Source organism: Erithacus rubecula, assembly GCF_903797595.1.
Source record: "Erithacus rubecula genome assembly, chromosome: 24".
NCBI classification, from domain to species: Eukaryota; Metazoa; Chordata; class Aves; order Passeriformes; family Muscicapidae; genus Erithacus; species Erithacus rubecula.
Window position 1 is genome coordinate 305,877 of NC_136676.1, and position 19,069 is coordinate 324,945.

Sequence of the window (19,069 nt, forward strand, 5' to 3'; positions counted from 1 at the left end):
TCAGTGGGAGTGGGAGGAGGCCATGGGGGATAAAGGAGATTGAAGGGTAAAGGACATCCAGGGGCTGAAGGACACACATCGAATGAAGGGATGTCTCTGGGGTGAAGAACATCCATGGGGGGATGAAGGACATTCATGGGATGAAGAACAGTTGTGGGTTGAAAGACATCCATGGTGTCAAGGACATCCACAGGCTGAGGAACACCTGTGAAGGAAGTTCAGGGAATAAAAAGCATCTGCAGGGTAAAGGACCTTCATGGAGTGAAGGACATGTGTGAGGAATGAAGGACATTCCATGGGGTGACAATGGGCAGATATCCTGAAGCACCATTTGAGCAGGGTCCCACTGAGGGGTCCTGCACTGGGGATACCCACAGGTCACTGAGGGGTGGGGTTGGATTTTTGGGGTGAGGCCCTAGCCAGGGTTCCAGCAACACTTCCAGGCTGTGGGAGCTGCAGCAGCAGTAGCAGCAGCTGCTGCAGGAGCAGTTCCTTCCTCATTCCAAGCCCTTGGACAAGGGTGGGGTGGGCGTGTGCCAGCCTGACACAGGCAATGGGCACTATCTTGCCCAGGAGCTGCCTCCTCCCTGCCTCCTCATCCCCTCTTTGCCCATTTTTGGGATGCTCCAGAGCTGGGTGATAGAAAAAAATCCCCTAATATTGGGGAGCCTCTTCATGTCCAAGCCCTTTTCCAGGATCGCAGCAAACACTCAGCTGAGGCATCTCCCAGTTCCTGTATCCCCCAATGTCCCCACATCCCAACAGCTCGCTCAGGACCCAGATTTAGGGAATTTGCTCCCAAAAAACCTCTCAAACATTCCCAGCTGCCAAGCTGTGGGTGCCAATGCCAAGTGTGGATGCTGGGAGCTCATCCACCTTGAAGCCCTTTTTGTGATGGACATATATATTGAAATCTCCTTTCTACAGCACTAGGACAGCTGAAGGAAAATGGGAATGCTGGGGGCTCCAGTGGGAGTCAGGCATGGGGGCTGGCACTGCCCTCGCACAGGGGCCCTTTGCACACTCACCCCTTCACCCTCACTCTTCACACACTCACTTCCTGCTCACCTCACTCTGCACTTGCTCCCTTTCCACACTGTCATTCCACGCCTCTTCACCTTGCACACTTGTTCCTTGCTCCCCTGTCCACACTCCCTCCCTTTGCACACCTGCTCCCCATGCACACTGCACACAAGCTCCCCTTTCATGCTTGCTCCTTTTGGAAGTTTGCTCCCCTGGAGCTCTGATCCCCTTTGCACACTCATCCCTCTGCACCCTCATTTCCATGTGCTTGTTCCAATGTGCCCTTGCACACTCAGTCCCTCTGTCCACTCGCTCTCCCTCTCCTCTGTGCTCACTCCCCTTGCACACTTGTTTCCCTTCCACTCTCACTCCATTTGCTTGTGCACTCCCCTTGCTCACTCAGGTCTTCTGCAGCTTCCACTTGCTCCTTGTGCACACTCACTTCCCTTGCTCGTTTGTTTCCTTTGTACATGTTCTGCCCTTGCACACTCCCATTCCACTACACATTCCCTCCATTCTATGTTCCTCATTCTCTCACACACTCCCCATTCCCTTCTGCACTTCCCCCTCCCTTGCACACTCCCATTCCCTTGCACACATTCCTGTTCACAAGGAGCCATGAGGCCAAATAAACTCAGGGAGAGGTTTATTCCCTTTGCCCCTGGAATTCCCAACCCTCCCTCAGACATAGGATGGGGGGTGCAGGCTTGGCCCCCCTGACCTGGAGCTGTGTTTTGCCTCCACACTGTGGGATCCCAGATTTGGGGTCCCTCTGACAAGGATCAAAGCCCCTTTCCCACGCACTGGCTCCCCAGGGTTATTTCGCTGCCCCCTGCAGTGGGAGCTTTTCTCTCTCTTCCCTTCCCCTGCCCAAGGTTTCCTCCCAGCTTCCTGGCCCGCCTGTTTATTCCCAAATCCCAGATTTCTTTGTTTGCCTGGTGGTAATTTTCCATCGTGGCTCCAAATCTGTGAATTCCCACATCATCCACATGAAAAATTAAATGTCTCGGTGAATAAAACCATCACATTTATGAAAAATTAAATGTCTCGGTGAATAAAACCATCACATTTGTGGGGTTCACAGGCATAAACCCTCATTTATTTTCCTTTAAAGTCCTGAAAATTAATTTCCCCAGAATGTGGGAAAGCAAATTTGGGAGAAAGAACAATATAAATATAAAGTTATAATAAATACATTTCTGAATGAAAGATCTTACCCAAAAATAATCAAAATTTCCAAAAATCTGTGGGAAATTATCATTTTGCATCCATCAAATGGTGATTGGCACCAGGATCTGGAACACCAGGGAACAGTGGAAGGATTTTATCTGTGGGTTGTGGATTTAAGGACTTGGAGGGGTGTTTTCTCTACGGAGAAGCATCCTGAGGATGCTGGTTCAGGATGGGCCAGGGGCTGGTACCCAGGTGGAAGGAGGGGCTGAGATGCTCATACCCATGAATATTTTGAATATAAGTAAAATACTTATTACAGATAACATGTAGGATGGTTTGGGTAGGTTTGGCATTAAGAAGCTGCAAAATTAGTTGCAAATGTATCTATTCTGAATTCAATTGGGTTGTTTTTTTTTTTTGCAAAAAAATCCACAATAGAATACATGTATGGAGGTTTTGGGGCCTTTTTCACACTAAAAATCTGAAACATATAAATATGTATTTAAAATTACATATAAGATGGGTTGAGGTCGTTCTTTCACTAGGAGGCTGCAAAATTAAATTGAAAAAACATAATTTGAGGGTATTTTTGCATGAGAAAGCCATGAAAGTCTATATAAAAATTACATAAGGGGGTTATGAGGGTCCTTTTTGCACTAGAAAACTGTAACATTAAAAACAAATATAGAGAGTTTGTGGTGGGATTTGCAGCAGAAGGCAAAATATTAGACAAAATTGTAACCATATGTAGAGTTTGAGTGGTTTATGTATTAGGAAGAGAGAAAAATATATTTAAAAATTATTATCCATGAAGGAGTGGGGGCCTTTTTTACTAGAAAATTGCAAATTTATATCTATATTTAAAAGTGAGGTAAAGATAACATTAATATGTCATATTAATGTAACATTGATCTAATAACATTATAGATATATTATTAATTCACTGGGATATGTTGTATATTGAATATATTGCAATATAGTAAAGGATAATAAAGATATAAAATATAATAAATATGTAATGAGATATAGAAGAATAGAATGGAATGGAATGGAATGGAATGGAATGGAATAGAATAGAATAGAATAGATAGAATAGAATAGAATAGAATAGAATAGAATAGAATAGAATAGAATAGAATAGAATAGAATAGAATAGAATAGAATAGAATAGAATAGAATAGAATAGAATAGATAGAATAGAATAATTACCCATATTTCAATATTAATATAATATCGTTTAAAGATGACTAAAACAAACAGGATTAATAACATACTCAATAAAAACTCCCAAAACGCCATACTTTAATCTTTCAAATCCCATGGAAAAACCACTTGTGCCTTTAGTCTCTTTTCCCAAGGAAAAGTGGAGCAAAACCTCCCAGCTGGGAGAAGGGTGAGCCCAGGACTCTGATAGCACCCACCTTGAGCCATCAGCTCCCACTGGAGAAGGTGATTTCTGGGATTTTTCCATAATTTTTCAAAATTTCCCCTTTAAATCCCTGTGATAGAGAGAAATCCTGATTTTTTTTTTGTGCACATTTTCCACAATTTTTTCAAATTTTCACCCTTTAAATTCCACCAGTGGAGGGAAATGTGACTTTCTGGGGTGGATTTTCCATACCTTAGGAAAGCTTGATCCATGGATTGGCCAGCCTGGAGAGAGGCAAGCTTGTGACACTCATGGAACCTGCCCTGAGCCCTAAAATCCCACTGGAAAGACTCACTGGAATTGTGATATTTTGGGGGAAAAGTTCCACAGCTTTTCCAGAATTTCCCCTTTAAATAATACTGAGGAGAGAAATTCTGACATTTTGGAGTGGATTTCCCTTAATTTTTTCCAAAATTTCCCCTTAGATATCATCAAGGAGGGAAATAGTGACTTTTGGGGGCAGATTTCCAAACTTTTACCAAAATTTCCATTTTATGTTTCACCAAAGGGAGGAATTGTGATTTCTCAGATGGAGGAACGTTTTCCATCATTTAAGAGAGGTCAGTCCACAGAAGAAGGTTTTTTGGGATGTGTCTCCAGCATCCCACCACCTGTGGGTACCACGGGGGATGTGGGCAGGGATACAGGAACCACAGTACCCTCTCAAATCCCCATATCCACCTTTTTTTAAGGAAAAGCTTTTTCTAGCAAGTTTAATCCACAACAGAATTTTCTTTCCAGGTATTTTTGGTCTCTGATTCCTCGCCCAGGGAGATGCGGAGGCTTGGTGCCTGCGTGGGTTGTTTTCCTCTTCCCGGAACAGCCAGAGAACAAACTAAAAAAATAATAAAATAAAAAGTGATCAAATCAAGCCCGGCTGAGGCCATTCCTGGGGCAGGAAAATTCCAGAAAGGTGGGGGGAAAAAAAGTGTTTATTTAATTTAGGAAACGCAAAAAAACCCCTCCCGGTGCTATTGACGGCGGGATGTGGCTTTGTGGGGGGAACAAAGGGCCGGGAACCCCCGCGGGGGGAGGAGGAGGAGGAGGGGAGGAAAAGGAGGAAAAGGAGGAAAAGAGGAGGAGGAAGAGGAGGAGGAAGAAGGGCAGGAGAAGGTTTGAGCGCTCCTGATCCGCTCCAGCGCAAAGTCCTTCCCTCCCCGGAATTCCCTTCCCAGCGAAGGGAAGCGCGGGTGGGGGGACAGGGAAATAATAAATCGAATTAATGGAATTCTTGTGTTGGGTTCCCTTTTATTCTGTTTTACATCCTTGGGGCTTAATGTGTTCGGAGTTGAGATTGCTTTATTTCAGTTTTTAATTTTCTATATTTTCTATGTTTTCTATATTTTATTTAAATATTTTTTGGGTTCTTGTTTTGGGGATTTTTTTTAGCTTTATGTTGTCTTGATTTTAGACTTTTACTATTAATGATTTTTTATATTATTTAAATTTTTATTAGTTTGTTAATATTCGTTAATTTATAATTAGTTTTATATTTTTTCTAGATTTTTATTAATTCCTAATTTCTCTACTAGCCTTTTTATCAATTTTTATATTCTTTTACTTTGTAAAATGCATTTTTGTATTATTTTGGTTTTAATTAATATTTTATATTCTTTTATATTTCTATTCTTTTATTTTTTACATTATTTTATTCCTATGTCTTCTCATTTTTATATTCTTTTTAATTTCCATTCTCTTCCCTTTTTGTCCATTTTTCTACTTTGTTTGTCCATTTTTATTTGTAGTAAATTTATTATCACTTTACTCTGCAATATTTTAGGTTTGTATTATTTTATTATTTTATATAGTTTTTCTTCTGGTTTCTTTTCGCATTCACATAATTTTATCCTTCTTTTCCTGACTTTATTTTCCCATTATTTTACTTTTTCATTCTTTATGTCCTTAACCCCATTTTTACCCTCTTGCATTTATTCCTTTTCCCTTGTATTTTTCCCATTATTTTCATTTCCTTTCATTATCTTTTATACTATTTGACTTCCATATGATTTTTCTTCTCTAGTCCTTCATTCTACAGATTATTTACTATCTTGTCCCCTTTATTCTGCCACTAAAACACTAAATTTTGCCTTTTCCCCAAACATATTTCAGGACATTCTGTGGGGACTTCACACTGGAAAAAGTAGATTTATTGGGGGACACAGTGCTGCAAAAATTGGTTTATTGGGGAGTGTCTGGCTGGGAAAGTGGAGTTTTGGAAGACTCCAATGGTGCTGGATATACAAATCTCATGGGGGACCCTGACATGGGAAAATGGGGTCTCCTGGGGGAGAAATTGGTTGGTTGCTAGAATGAGTCTATTTGGGGATCCCAAGTCTCCAAAACAGGTTTATTAGGGGTCTCAGGCTGCAAACTGAGTCTTTTGGGGAACCCCACTATGCCAAAAGCAGTGGGTTTTGTGGGGGATCCCAAGATGCAGAAATGGGTCAAATGCTTCAAAAATTAACCTTTCGGGGGGGGTTCCAACACTGCAAAGAAGGGTCTTTTGGGGGACCTCGAGAGTGAAAACTGGGATTCTTGGAGGACCCCATTGTGCAAAAATGGATTTTTTTGAGGGGAGATACCAATGCTGTAAAATTAGATCTTGTTGGAGACCCTGTGCTGGGAACAGAAGGCCTTTTGGGAACTCCAAAAAAGGGCCTTTTTGGGGACCCCATAGTCCAAACCAAATCTTTTTGACAAAGATCTCCCATTGTAGAAAAGAGTCTTTTGGGTGTCCCAGGAGTGCAAATTTGTGTTTTGGGGGACTCCAATGCTAAAGGGAATCCCCCAGTGGCGGATTCTGCGCTGAGAAGCTTTGAGGGGAATCCCAACGCTTCAAAAATTATTTTCCTGTGGGACCTCACACCCAAAAATGGGTTCATTGGGGCACCCTGCCCTACAATCCCCCCCACTGCAATTTCACAAGTTTAACTCTGAGGAGGAGACCCCTAAATTCCAGTTTTGGGGATCACAGAGATTTTGGGGTATAACCAGCCCTGACAGAACCTTTTCTGTTCCAAACAGAGATTTTTGCTGCTTTTTCCACAGATTTTCATTGTGATTGGAGTGCAGGGCTCAAGGAATTAGAAGATTATCCAGGGAAATCTCACCCCTGAGCCCTAGGGGATTGCTGCCAGCTCCATCATTTCCCAAAACTCAGCTTTGGGAAGGGTGGTGTCTGTTTGGGGGTTCAAGGGCTATTCCCATGTGAGACAGGGTGGGAATTCCATCCAGGATCTGGGACCCTTGAACCCTGACATGCAAATTTGGAGGGCATTTCTTAAATCTGGGGGGCTTTGGTGGCAATTTAGGACTGCTTTTGGAAACCAGGACCCCACTGGTGCAAACAGTGAGGCCCATCTTGGGAATTTGGGGTGTCTTTCCTTGAATTTGAGGGGTTTTTTTGCAAACCTGGGACCCCATTTTGGGAACCTGGGATGAGTTTTAGGGTATCTGGGATCCTCTTTTAAAGAACCTGTGGAATTTTTTAAAGTTTTGGGGCCCTTTTAGTGAATCAGGGCTCTTTTTTAAAACTTGGGACCCTTTTTAGGGAATTTGTTATACCTTTTAGGGAACCTGAGATATCTTTTTTCAACCCTGGAACCCCATTTTTAGAACATGGGCCTTTTCTTACATTTGGGGAGGAGGATTGTGAATCAGGACTCATTTTGTTAAACTTAGGGTTAATTTTCTTAAACCTGGGAACCCTCTTTGAGAACCTTGGACTCCTTTTAGGGAGCCTTGGGTATCTTTTTGCAACCCTGGAACCTCATTGCCCAAATCAAAACCATTTTTTTCAACAATAATACACGGTTTTGTGAACTTGGAGCACCTTTTCTTAAACCTGAGAAGGTTTTTTTTTTTACCAATGGGGGCTCCTTTTATGAAACCTGGGGGCTTTTCTTAAACTTGGGATCTCTTTTTGCAAATCTGGAAACTTGTTTTTCAGATCTAGAGGCCCTTTTTTGCAACCCTGGTGTTCATTTCTGTGAACCAGAGACTTCTTGTTGCAAACCTTGAACCCATTTATGGGAAGCTGGGGACAGTTCTTAAATTTGGGGGGTCTTTTTGGAAATCAGGACTCCTCTTTTTTAACCTGGGGGGATTTTTCTTATGCCTGAGATCCCATTTTGCAGACCTGGGACCTAATTTTTGGAACCTGAGCTGCCTTTTCTGAAATCTGAGGTGACTTTTTACAGGTCTGAGACCCCCTTTTGCAAACCTGAGACCTCCTTTTGCAAATTTTCCACCCCATTGTATAAACTTAGGGTGCCTTTTCCAAAACATGACCTCTCCTGCATCCAAGCATGAAAAGAGGTCCTTAGTCATAAAAGAAAGAGGGTTTGGGGGCATCTTAACAGATAAAATAGGGATGAATTTGTGTTTAATGCTTTGCTTCCGTCTAGAAGCTCCAATTTACCTTCGAAAATGAAATTTGGATGGATTTTTAGCATTCAGTCCTGTTCCTGGAGATTCTTTCTCATATTTGGGTGGATTTTTAGTATTTGCTCCCATTCCCAGATACGCTTTCTGATTTCCAGGCAGGAACAAACACTTATTTCCCCTCAAACCCCTTAAAACCAAGCCTAAAAGCTGCAGGAGGCTGGCTGAGGGCAGTGTTAGGGATTGAGATTCCCATAAACCTGGCCATGGGATTTGGGGACACGTGCCCATGCAGGAAATATTTTCAGGCAACTATAGTTTAATTTCACTGTTTAATTAATAATGGAACTATTCTTTGTTAGGAGCTGGTGGGGGATTATGCTGGAGGCAGCTGAGCTTAAGGCTGGATTCCCCTTTTCCAAATCAGCTCCTTTGCTGGGAAAAGGGGTTGTAAATTTACATATTTGTATTTCATATAAATATATCTATAACACTTCCTCCCTCTCTCTCTGTATATCTATATTAAAATATTAAAATATGAATTATAATTTATACATTATATATTATATTTCTTTCTATAATTGTATTAATATAGAAATTAATATATATAAAGCAAAAAATATATATTTTTATATAGAGAGATTATATGCATAATTTGCAATCCCTGGGATAGCTCAGCCTGGGGGATTTAAACCTCCCCTTCCCAGGACTACAAAAATCATAAATACCCCAAAACCCTGCTTTGTTCTTCATTTGAAATATCAGGGTGAACTCAGTCCATTGGGCATCTTCCCCCTCCACATATTCCTGATGCTGGGATGTTAATCCACGCTGAATCACCTCACAGAAAACTCTGCTGGGAAGGGTTTAAGAGGAAAAAACCCTCAGTGAACGTGTTTGCCGTGGATTTTCATGCCAAGCAGGATCAAGAAGCAGGTTCTGGGTATCACTCTGACCTATATAGAGGCTGGACATGCCATAGGATGGAAATGGGGGGTTATTTACATTAAATTTCTCCTGCTGGTGCAAAGGGCTGGAAAATCCAACGTGACAGCTTGTCCAGCGTCTTGGCCTCTTTCCAACCTGTTGAACCAAAATAATTCCTTGGGTTTTTGTTCGAGTTACAGAACTCAAAGAAGGGAAGGAGTCTTAAGAGGCAGGAATTGGGGATCTCCAGGGCTTGTGCTCCCACATGTTCTGGAAATTCTGTTTTGGAGTGTGGAACTGAGATAAATTTGGGTTTTCCTAGAATAAAATCCCAGACTGGTTTGGGTTGGGAGGGACCTTAAAGCCCATCCTGTTCCAGTCCCTGCCATGGGCAGGGGCACCTTCCACTATCCCAGGGTGCTCCAGTCTGGCCTTGGGCATTTCCAGGAATGGCACATTTCAGGCAGGATTGGCTCTGTCCAATTGGGAACACCCACCTCTACCTCATCACGTCCCAGCCCAGCTCCCCCCACATCTCCCAACGTGTTGTTTTGGGAATCTTGGTGTCCCTGCATTGGTCCTTCTTCTATTTCACTTGATCTGGGAGCATCCCAACTGGCCACAGTGTCCCATGAGGGTGACACCAAGTCAAGGCCTGAATGTCTTGAATGGCCACACTGTTAGCATCTTGTTCCTTGAGATCTGGCACCTTCCCTGGTCATGGGGTTGTGGCTTCTCCTGGTCAGAGGAGACAGTCTGGTTGTTATCCCAGCTTCTCCACTCTCATCCCTTTCCCCACACCAGCGTGGTCCATCCAACCTTACATTACTCACCTCTTCAACTGGAGAGAGCAGGAACTCCAGGATGACTCAAAAGGAAACAAAAACACTCTTTCAAAGGATGGGAAAAGGAAGAAGCCAAGTGTAGATAAATAACCACAGGCCAGGAAAGAAAAGAGGGAGGATGTGACCCCATGGGATCCTTGGTGGGAATAGGATCTCACCTGGGATCACATGTCCAACCTGGGCAGCTCTAAGTGTGAACTGGAGGTGAAGGTCTTGGGGAGGGCAAGGGATGAAGGTCCTGCAAGAGGAGCAACAAGGCTGGGCTGGAGAAGAAAAGCCATAAAAAGGAGGAGCTAGAGTAAATGCTAAAGATAAGGCCAAGCTGGAGATGTCCATTCCTTTGGAACTTTGCACATTCCTGGCTCTTGCTTGCACCCGACATGAGGAGGGTGAGGAGGCTTTGTGACCCACGTGGGTTTAATATCAGCCAGAAAGTAAAGACAGAGGAGAAACTCAAGAAGCACCAGGTCAGCTCTGGGCAGAGGGAGAGAGAAGAGTTGATGCCAGAGGAACCAAGGCAGATTTTGGTCCCCACATCCACTGACAAAGCAACAAGGAGGATTTGAGCTGGTGGAAGACCTTGTGTCAATGACCTCAAAGTGCTTCAAATCCATCTGGCTGGAGCTGCCCTGTCCCAGCTTCATCCCATGTTAGAGGAGACATGGGAAGAAAATCAGAGCATCATCCATGAGCCTCTCAGAGGGGAGAGCCTAAACTTCTTGTTTATTTGGGGTGAGGTGCATGTGGGTAAAGTAATGGGAGGTGACATCACACATTTTTGCCCCAAAATCACCAGAGGTGGCCCAAAAGCAATGTGGAATCAGACTGGAGGTAGCTCTGGGATTTGGTCACCCATTCCAAGACTCAAGATTTGGTCAAAAGAGACCAGTTTCCAGGTAATTTTGTCCTCAGGATGCAGACACCAGCCTGAACACCCCACAGGGACCAGCTCACATCCCAAACCCCCGTGACTGCCAGATTCCAGATCTCCTCCCTGCCAGCCCAGGTGATGTGGAGCCTGGCTTGTAAATAACCCTGAGCTCACCCTGCTCATTTTTCCTTGCCAGCATTCCCAAGATCCAAGTGCATCACTTCCACTGGGTGGTGGGACCATCCAAGGGGTTAACTGGAGAAATTCCCAGTAATGGGCAACTCCATCACATTTGCAACATCTTTATCAGAACCAATCTTGATGTGCAAAAATTTCGGAGGTGATCATGTCCAAATTATGAATGGGTGAATGTGGGGATGGGGCTCTCCAGCATAATCCAAAATCAGGATGGCCAAGCAAATTCCTGGGGTACTTCAAATGGTCTCCATTCATTGTTAATCATCATCAGCGCTTCATCCTTACTCAAGAAAATTGAATTTTTGCAAATTTTGATGGTTTATTGAGGAAAACACCTCTCTGAGAGATTCCCAGGAGCTTGGTAGGGGGCTGGGAAGCATCTCCAGCAGCACCAAAGCATCATCACATGTCCCAAGGCATAGTGAGGAGCGTGGAGAAGGCATCAGATCACTGCTTGCTGCTTGTGTGGAGGGATAAACACCCTGGATCCACAGGAAAAACCTACAGATCCATTTGCTTCCCAAAAAATGCTGTTCCACCAAGGATTTCCAGGGTGTACAAATTTATATCCCCATCATAAGTACAAGGACTATTTTGCTGTAAGAGGTTGGGGTTTCCTTGCATTTTCTCCTCCTTGGATTTATTTGGAGGACATTCCTGGCTGGAGAGAGGCAACCCAAATGACTTTCCCAGGATTTACCAGTAATAATGTCCTCCTAGGAGAACTCAAAATACCAGAAGCAGGTTCTCCAGGAGGTTTCTCCAAGGGTACAAACCCACACCAGAGGTTCCCACACACCCACGGGTGACTGGACTGGTTGTGGGCTTGGATGAATCATCAGCATGGGTGAAAATCCTCTGACCCAACTCCTCTTCCCTTATTTAGGATCACAGGGATGAAACCAAGAGGTTGGGATGGGCTGGAAACTTCTCAGACCAGTTGCGCAATGTCTTTTCCAACTCCATCCCAAAGTGATCCCTCCTCTCAGTTTTCATCGCAGCACCTTGCTTCAAGGTCTGAAATTGCAAAGAGGCAGAATTACTGCAAAAGGCATTTCCATCCCTGATCTGTTGCAATTCGGGCCTTGATATATGTAATTTTTTCAGGAGGTGACACTGAACATCCTCCCCAGTGCAAAATGGGAATCAAGAACACCCTCAGATCCCGCTGTGAATAGCAAAAAGCTCCAAAGGAAAGTGAAATTCCACCAGAAAAGTTGTCCCAGTGACAGGGAAAAAAAAAAAAAAAAAAAAAAAAAGAGAAATATGGAATATTTGCAGCTCTTCAACTCAAATCAATGTAAATTTATTTAATTGGTGTGGGATTACTCATCTAAGAAGGTCCAGGGTGGGTTTGTGTTGACATTTTCATGGAATAAACATTGGGAATGAGATGATCTGATTTCCTCTCTCTGTGCTACAAATCCACAACTGAGGCTAAAGAAACATCAAGTTCACCCAAGATGGTAAAAATGCTAATCATTCCCTCAATTTATGTGCATATTTATTTATTACTTTAATTTTTTAACCACTCCAATGGCAAGCCCATTGCAAACCCATCGTAAGGCTATTACAAGCCTGCCACAAACCTGTTGCAAACCATTTACTAACCCATTGCAAGCCCACTGTAAATCTATTTAAAGCTTGTTGTAAATCCCTTGCAAGGTTGTTCTAAGTCCCTTGCAAGTTCATTGCAAGCCCAGGGCCTGTTGTAGTCTCATTGCAAGCCTGTTGCAAGCCCCTTGTAAGTGCATTACAACTCCACCGTATACCCATTGTAGGCCCTTCCAAGCTCATTCCCAGCCCACTTCAAGCGTGTTGCAAGCTTGTCGTAAGCTCCCTGCATCCCAGCAGCAAGGGAAGGAGGAAGCCTGGAAGCGAGGCTGGGATCAAAGGAACCCTGCTGCTCCCAACCTCTGTGGGCTGATTTCCTAGCCTGGACTCCCCTCCCTTCTGGTTCCAGTTACACAGACACTCCAGGGCTTCCGCCACAGCCCCGTCCCCCGTGTCACCACCACAGCCCCAGGCAGCCAGAGCCCTTGGCATCCTCCCGCTGGGGCTGCGGGGATTTTCCACCCTCCCGGAGCTCCAGGGGGATCTTTGATCTCCCACCCGGGCAGCTGTTTCTCCTTTAATCATGGAGAGTAAAGCCCAGGGTGAGAGAGGGGGATAAATCCTTTCCTGGGATGGACTGAATCCAGAGGCAGCCATGGGAGAGCAGGAGCAGCACAGCCAGGAGGCTCCCCAGGATGACGGACAAATGTCAGGACTGGTCTTCGGATTCCTGGGATGTGCCTACGTGGAGAGAAGGCACTGCAAGCCCATTGCAAATCCACTGCAAGCCACTGCAAACACACTGCAAGCCAACGGCAAACTCCTTGTAAGGCCGTTGGAAGCCCTTGCATGCCAGCCACAGGCCTACTGCAAACCCTTTGTAAGTCTATTGTAAGCCCATTGTAAACTCACTGCATATCACTTCCAAGTTCCTTGTGAACCTACTGCTAACCTCCTGCAAAACCTGGAGGTCCATTGCAAAGTTGGGAACCTTGAATGTCCATTTCAAACCTCTTGGAAACCCAATGCAAACTAGTTGCAAACCAATCACAAATCCCTTGCAACCCATTGCAAACCCATTGCAAACCCTTTGCAATCTCATTGCTGTTTCATTGGGGACCTTTGAAGCCGATTTCAAACCACTTGCAAACCCATTGTAGACTAATTGTAAACCCATTGCTAACCTGTTTCAGTCCCACTGCAACCCCCTTGTGTAAGTCCATTGCAAACCTGTTGCAAGCCTATTGCAGGTGCATTGCAAGTTCATACTAACCCAAGTTCTCATATTTTTTTTTTCTCGTCTCCCATTTGCAGGAAGCCCCTCAAACCCCCACTCCCCGATGTGAATCTCCCGTTAGATTTTCTTTTATGTTTTTTTCTCCGCTGGAAGAAGGAGGGATGGCGAAGGCAGCAGATCCCATCCCTCCCGCCCCCGCCCCGCCGCCGCGCCGGGGCATCACCCCGCTGCTCCCAGCCCAGCCGGCTCAGCAGAAGCCGCCGCCGGGCCCGTCGGGCCCCTTGGCTTCGTTAGGGCTCATTAACGAAGAGCCCGTCTCGCTTTTCCAAGCTGTCAGGGCCCATTACCATCCGGGACCCCTCGGCCCCGTCCCGCGGGCTGGGAACGGGACGGCAGCGGGAGGATCAAAAGCCGCGGGTGTCCCGCTCCAGCGGGGCAGAATAATTTAATAGAGAAGCTGATAATTTATTTTTACAAGGGTTTTTCTTCTTGCTCTTACGAGGGGTTTTTTGTTTTTGTTTTTATGGGTTTTTTTGTTTGTTTTTTTTTTGCTTCGTTTTGTTTTTTGTTTTTAGTTTGGGGTTTTTTTTTTTTTTTTCAATTACCAGTCTCGATTCAGCCTGCAAAATCTCTCTGCCAGCACTCTCCTCTCCCATTCCACCTCTACCACCAGGAAAAACTGGGGTGGTTTTTTAATTAAGCTCCAAAGTTTTTGGCAAATTCCACTTTTCTCTTTCCAGGGAAATTAAGATTTACTGGAAAGGCCGGGACGGGTAAGAGAGAGGTGGCGGGATGCCAGTGTGCTACCACTGCTCTCTGCTGGACCTGCCTCGTTTCTCACAGCCGGAGCCAGACACTTCGGCTGGAGCAGGAGAGGAGGAGGAGGAGGAGAAAGAAGGGTGGTGCTGGGGCAGCACCATCCCAAGCATCCCCGGCCAGGGACAAGCAGGTGGTGGGGGAGATCCATGGCCTGGGACAGCAGTGCAGTGCCCAGAGATGCCACCCTCTGCACAGAACAGTCAGCCTCTCCCCAACACTGCCACCCTCTCCCTGACGTTGCCACTCCTTTCCCCTCCCCATCATTTCCATCCTCTCCGCAGCATTCCCACCTTCTCAGTGCTGACACCCTCTCCTTGGCATTATCACCCTCTCCTCAATATTCCCACCTTCTCCCCAGGATTCCCATCCTCTCTCCAGCATCCCCACTCTCTCTCCAGTGCTCCCACCTTATCTCCAGTATTCACATCCTCTCCTCAATGCTGACACCCTCTCCTTTGGCACTGCCACCCTATCCTTGGCATTGCCACCTTCTTCTTAATATTCCCACCCTATCTGCAGTACTGCAACCCTGTCCCCAGCATCACCACCCTCTCCTCAGCATTCCCATCCTCTCTCTGGCATTCCCACTCTTTGTCTGGCATTGCCATAGCCTTCCCCTGCATTCCCACCCTCTCCCTGATTCTCTGTGTGTTCCCAGGCACAGACTCCACTGGGGAAGGTTTATTTGTACTTAGGAAATCCAAAGGACTGGACTGGGTGCACTGGGAGCAGGTTCACAGAGTGAGAGAGTCCAGCTCAACCCAGAGCTGGGATTTCGCTGGGAGTTTGGGTCCAAGCGAAAATCCCTCAGGAGCAAATCCCTCAAATGCAAATCCCTTGTGTCTGTGAACTCCAGGGCCTCTCTGAGACCTCAGTGGGGCCTCAAGAGGTGTTCTGCAGTGCAGCATCCAGGGAACAACAGGACCTGCAAGGATATTAAATACACCGATATTTAATGCCATAGCCCTAAACACCCCAGCCCTAAACACCCTTATGTTCAATGCCCCAGCCCTAAACACCACAATGTTAAATGCCTCAACACCAAAAAACCCCCAAGCTAAACACCCTGACATCTAATGGCCCAGCCCTAAATACCCAGTGCAATGCCTCAGGCTTTAAAACCTAACACCATGTATCCCAAAGCTAAACATCCCCATGTTTAATGATTCAAAGCATCAGATGTTTAATATTCCAGAGCTAAATTCCCCAGTGTTCAATGCCCCAATGCCAAATGCCCCAGCCTTAAATATCCCAGAGCTAAATACCCTGATATTTAATGTCCCAACAATGAATACCCCAGAGCTAAACACCCTCATCCTTAATGCCCCAGCCCTAAATACTCTAAGATAAATACACTGATATTTAATCTCCCAGAGTTAAACACTAAAGGTTTCCTAAAGGTTTCCCAGAGCGAAGTTCCCCAGTGTGTAACACTCTACAGTACCAAATGTTCCAATCCTAAATAACCCAGATCTAAACATCCTGATGTTTAATGCCTCAGAGCTCAATTATGTTTTAAGCATTGATCTAAATGCCCTGGTGCTCAATGCCCCAACAATAAATGCCCCAGAGTTAATTGCCCCAATATTTAGCACCCCAGTGCTCAATGCCTTGATGTTAAATACTCCAGAACTAAATTCCCCTTTATGCATCGATCTAAATGCCCCAGTGCTAAATAAGCTGGTGCTAATTATACAAACTCTTAATGGCTCTAAATGCTCCAATATTTCATGCACTGATGTTTAATGTCCCATAGCCAAATGCCCCAGTGCAACGTTCACCAGTATTTTAAACATTGAGGCTAAATACCTCAGGATTAAACACACCAGTGATGCTTTTATGCTGCAACACCAAATGCCTGGGGCTGAATTCCCCCGTTTTAATGCCCCAGAGCTCAATGCCCTATTGCTAATACCCCAACCCTAAAAGCCTCAGGACTGAATGTTCCAATGTTCCAGCGCTAAAAGCCCCAACACCAAGCAATCCAGAACTAAACTGATGATTTACGTGTTGATCAAAATGCCCCAGTCCTCAGTATCCCAACTCTAAATGCCCCAGAGCTGATTGCCCCGATGTTTAAAGCCCCAGTGACAAATACACCAACACTAAAAGTCCCTTCCCTAAATGCCCCAATATTTTATGGACTGATGCTGAACATCTTAGCCCTAAACACCTCAGAGCTAAACACACCGATGTTTAACGCCCCAACCCTAAATTCCCAGAGCTATACATCCTGACATTTGATGCCTCAACCCTATATACCACAGAGATAAACACCCCAATGCCTATTGCCCGGTGTTCCCCGGTGCTCTCTGCATAGATGCTGAATGTCCCGGTGTAAGACATCCCAGAGCTGAATATACCGCTGAGAAACACACCAATTCTGAACTCTTTTGATAAACGCCTCCGCCCTAAATGCTCCAGGCACTAAATCCCCCAGACACTGAATGCATCAACACTAAAGTCGCAGAGCTCAGTGCCGCGGTGTTTCATGCCCCAGGGCTCAGTGCCCTGCTGGTAAATATCCCGGTCCTTAGTGCCCTTTTCCTAAATGTCCCGTAGCAAATTTCCCAGGCACTAAATTCCCCAAACACTAAATACCGCAGAGCTTCATGCCCTGATGTTTAATGCCAGTCCTTAATATCCCAGAGCCTAATGCCTCGATGCCAAATTCCCAAGGAACTAAATTCCCTAGGTGCTTAATGTCCCAATAGTAAATACTCCGGAGTTCAATGCCCTAGAGCTCAATGTCCCGATGCCAAATTCCCCAGGCACTGAATTCCTCAGGCACCACATTCTCCAGGCACTAAATTCCGCGGAGCTAAAAGCCCTGGTGTTTAATGCACCAACACTAAATACCCTGGAGCCAAATGCCTCGGTGCAAAATTCTCCAGGCACTAAATTCCCTGAATGCTAAATGCCCCAACATAACATTCCAAGAAGCTAAACATCCCGGTGTTTAATGCCCCAGAGCTAAATACCCCAACGCTACATTCCGCAGGCACTAAATATTCCAGGAGCTAAATTCCCCAGGCACTAAATTCCCCGGAGCTCAATGCCCCAGTAGCTTTCAGCTCATCCTGCTTTAAACACATCCGTAAAAAAATTCCCACCACAACCAAAAGCAGCAGCTCCATTTCAGGATATCCCCCCCATCCCAGAGTTTAATCCCATTTTCAAATTTGGAAGGGGTTTAATATGCTGCAGGTTGTAAGCTCTACATGGTAGTGGATTCTCAGGGCTGATTTAGCACCCAGCAGGATTCCAGCTGGGAAGCAGGCTAAATTCCTGTATGGATCCCGTAGGATAATCATGAGCTGGTCGTTTTTAATGCTGGTAAATCAAGGATTTTAACTGCAGGGAAGTGAATGGATCGACCAAAACAGCCAGTGCTGGGGTTGGGGTGGTTTGGGGTGGACGGACGGATGGTGGGGCCAGACCTGACACCAAGTGGATGGAAACTGTAATTCCTGTTCTGGTAGCAGAAAACAGAAAATCTGGGGGAGAAACAAGGAGTAATCACAAAAAACCACAACACAACAAAACAAAACAAAACAAACAAACAAAAGACCAAAAAAAAAAAAAAAAACAAAAATAAAACCCACACGACTCAACAAAACTCAAAAACACTCTAAGACCAGAAAAAAGTTGTGCAACAAAAAGTTGTTCAAAAAAAGGCCAATTTGGACCATCAGTAGAACAGGGTGGGGAGGGGAGAGGCTGCCGGGATGGGATGAACAGATCATGTCAGCATGTGAGCACGAGATTTCCTTTGGAAAAGTACCCAAATCCATGGCAAATAAATGGAATAAATGCCCAAAGGCAGCTCAGAATATTTATACAATCGTGGCCATGTCTTTTCTAATTGTTCCTGGCTTAGAATGGGGGTGCTGGGCAGTGCTGGGTGGGGAGGGGGTCACAGCAGTGACTTCTGCATCCTGGGATGTGTGTGCAAGGGATGGAGGGGGTGGATGGGGGTGCCTTGGAGTTCTGGAGGGACACTGAAGCCCTGACTCTGTGGAAAGGACACGGTGACACTGGGGAGCAGCACTTGGGCATCAGCCCTGTGCGACCTCCAGCACACTGGGGATCTGGAGCCCAGGTCTCAGAAGAAGTGAGGATTTCACCCCCCAAAAAGATCTTTGTACCCCAGAAAAGCCTCTTTTTCTCAGAAATAGATTTTTTCCCTCAAGAAAAGCTTTTTCTTTCCTCCAAGAACAGCCATTTTTCCTCTAAAAAGGCCTTTCTTTCAAAAAAAGGCACATTTTCCCCCCAGAAAAGCACCTCTTTTTCCTGAAAGCACCAGTTTTATTCCAAAAAGCCCTATTCCTGTAAAGAACACTTTTTTCCCCCAAAAGATTTCTTCCCCGAAAAAATACCTTTACACCCCCAAAAAATCTTTCATAAAAGGCACTTTTCCAATCAGTTTTCCCCATTATAGCCTTGTTGTCTTTATTTTTCTCACCAAAACTCACGTTTTTGTCTCCAAAAAGACCTTTTTTCCCATAAGTAATTTTTTAAAACAAAAGAACAAAAAACAACTACTTTTTCCAAAAAATGTTTTTTTTCCCAAATAAGCACCTTTTTTACTCAAGAAAAAGTATTTTCTC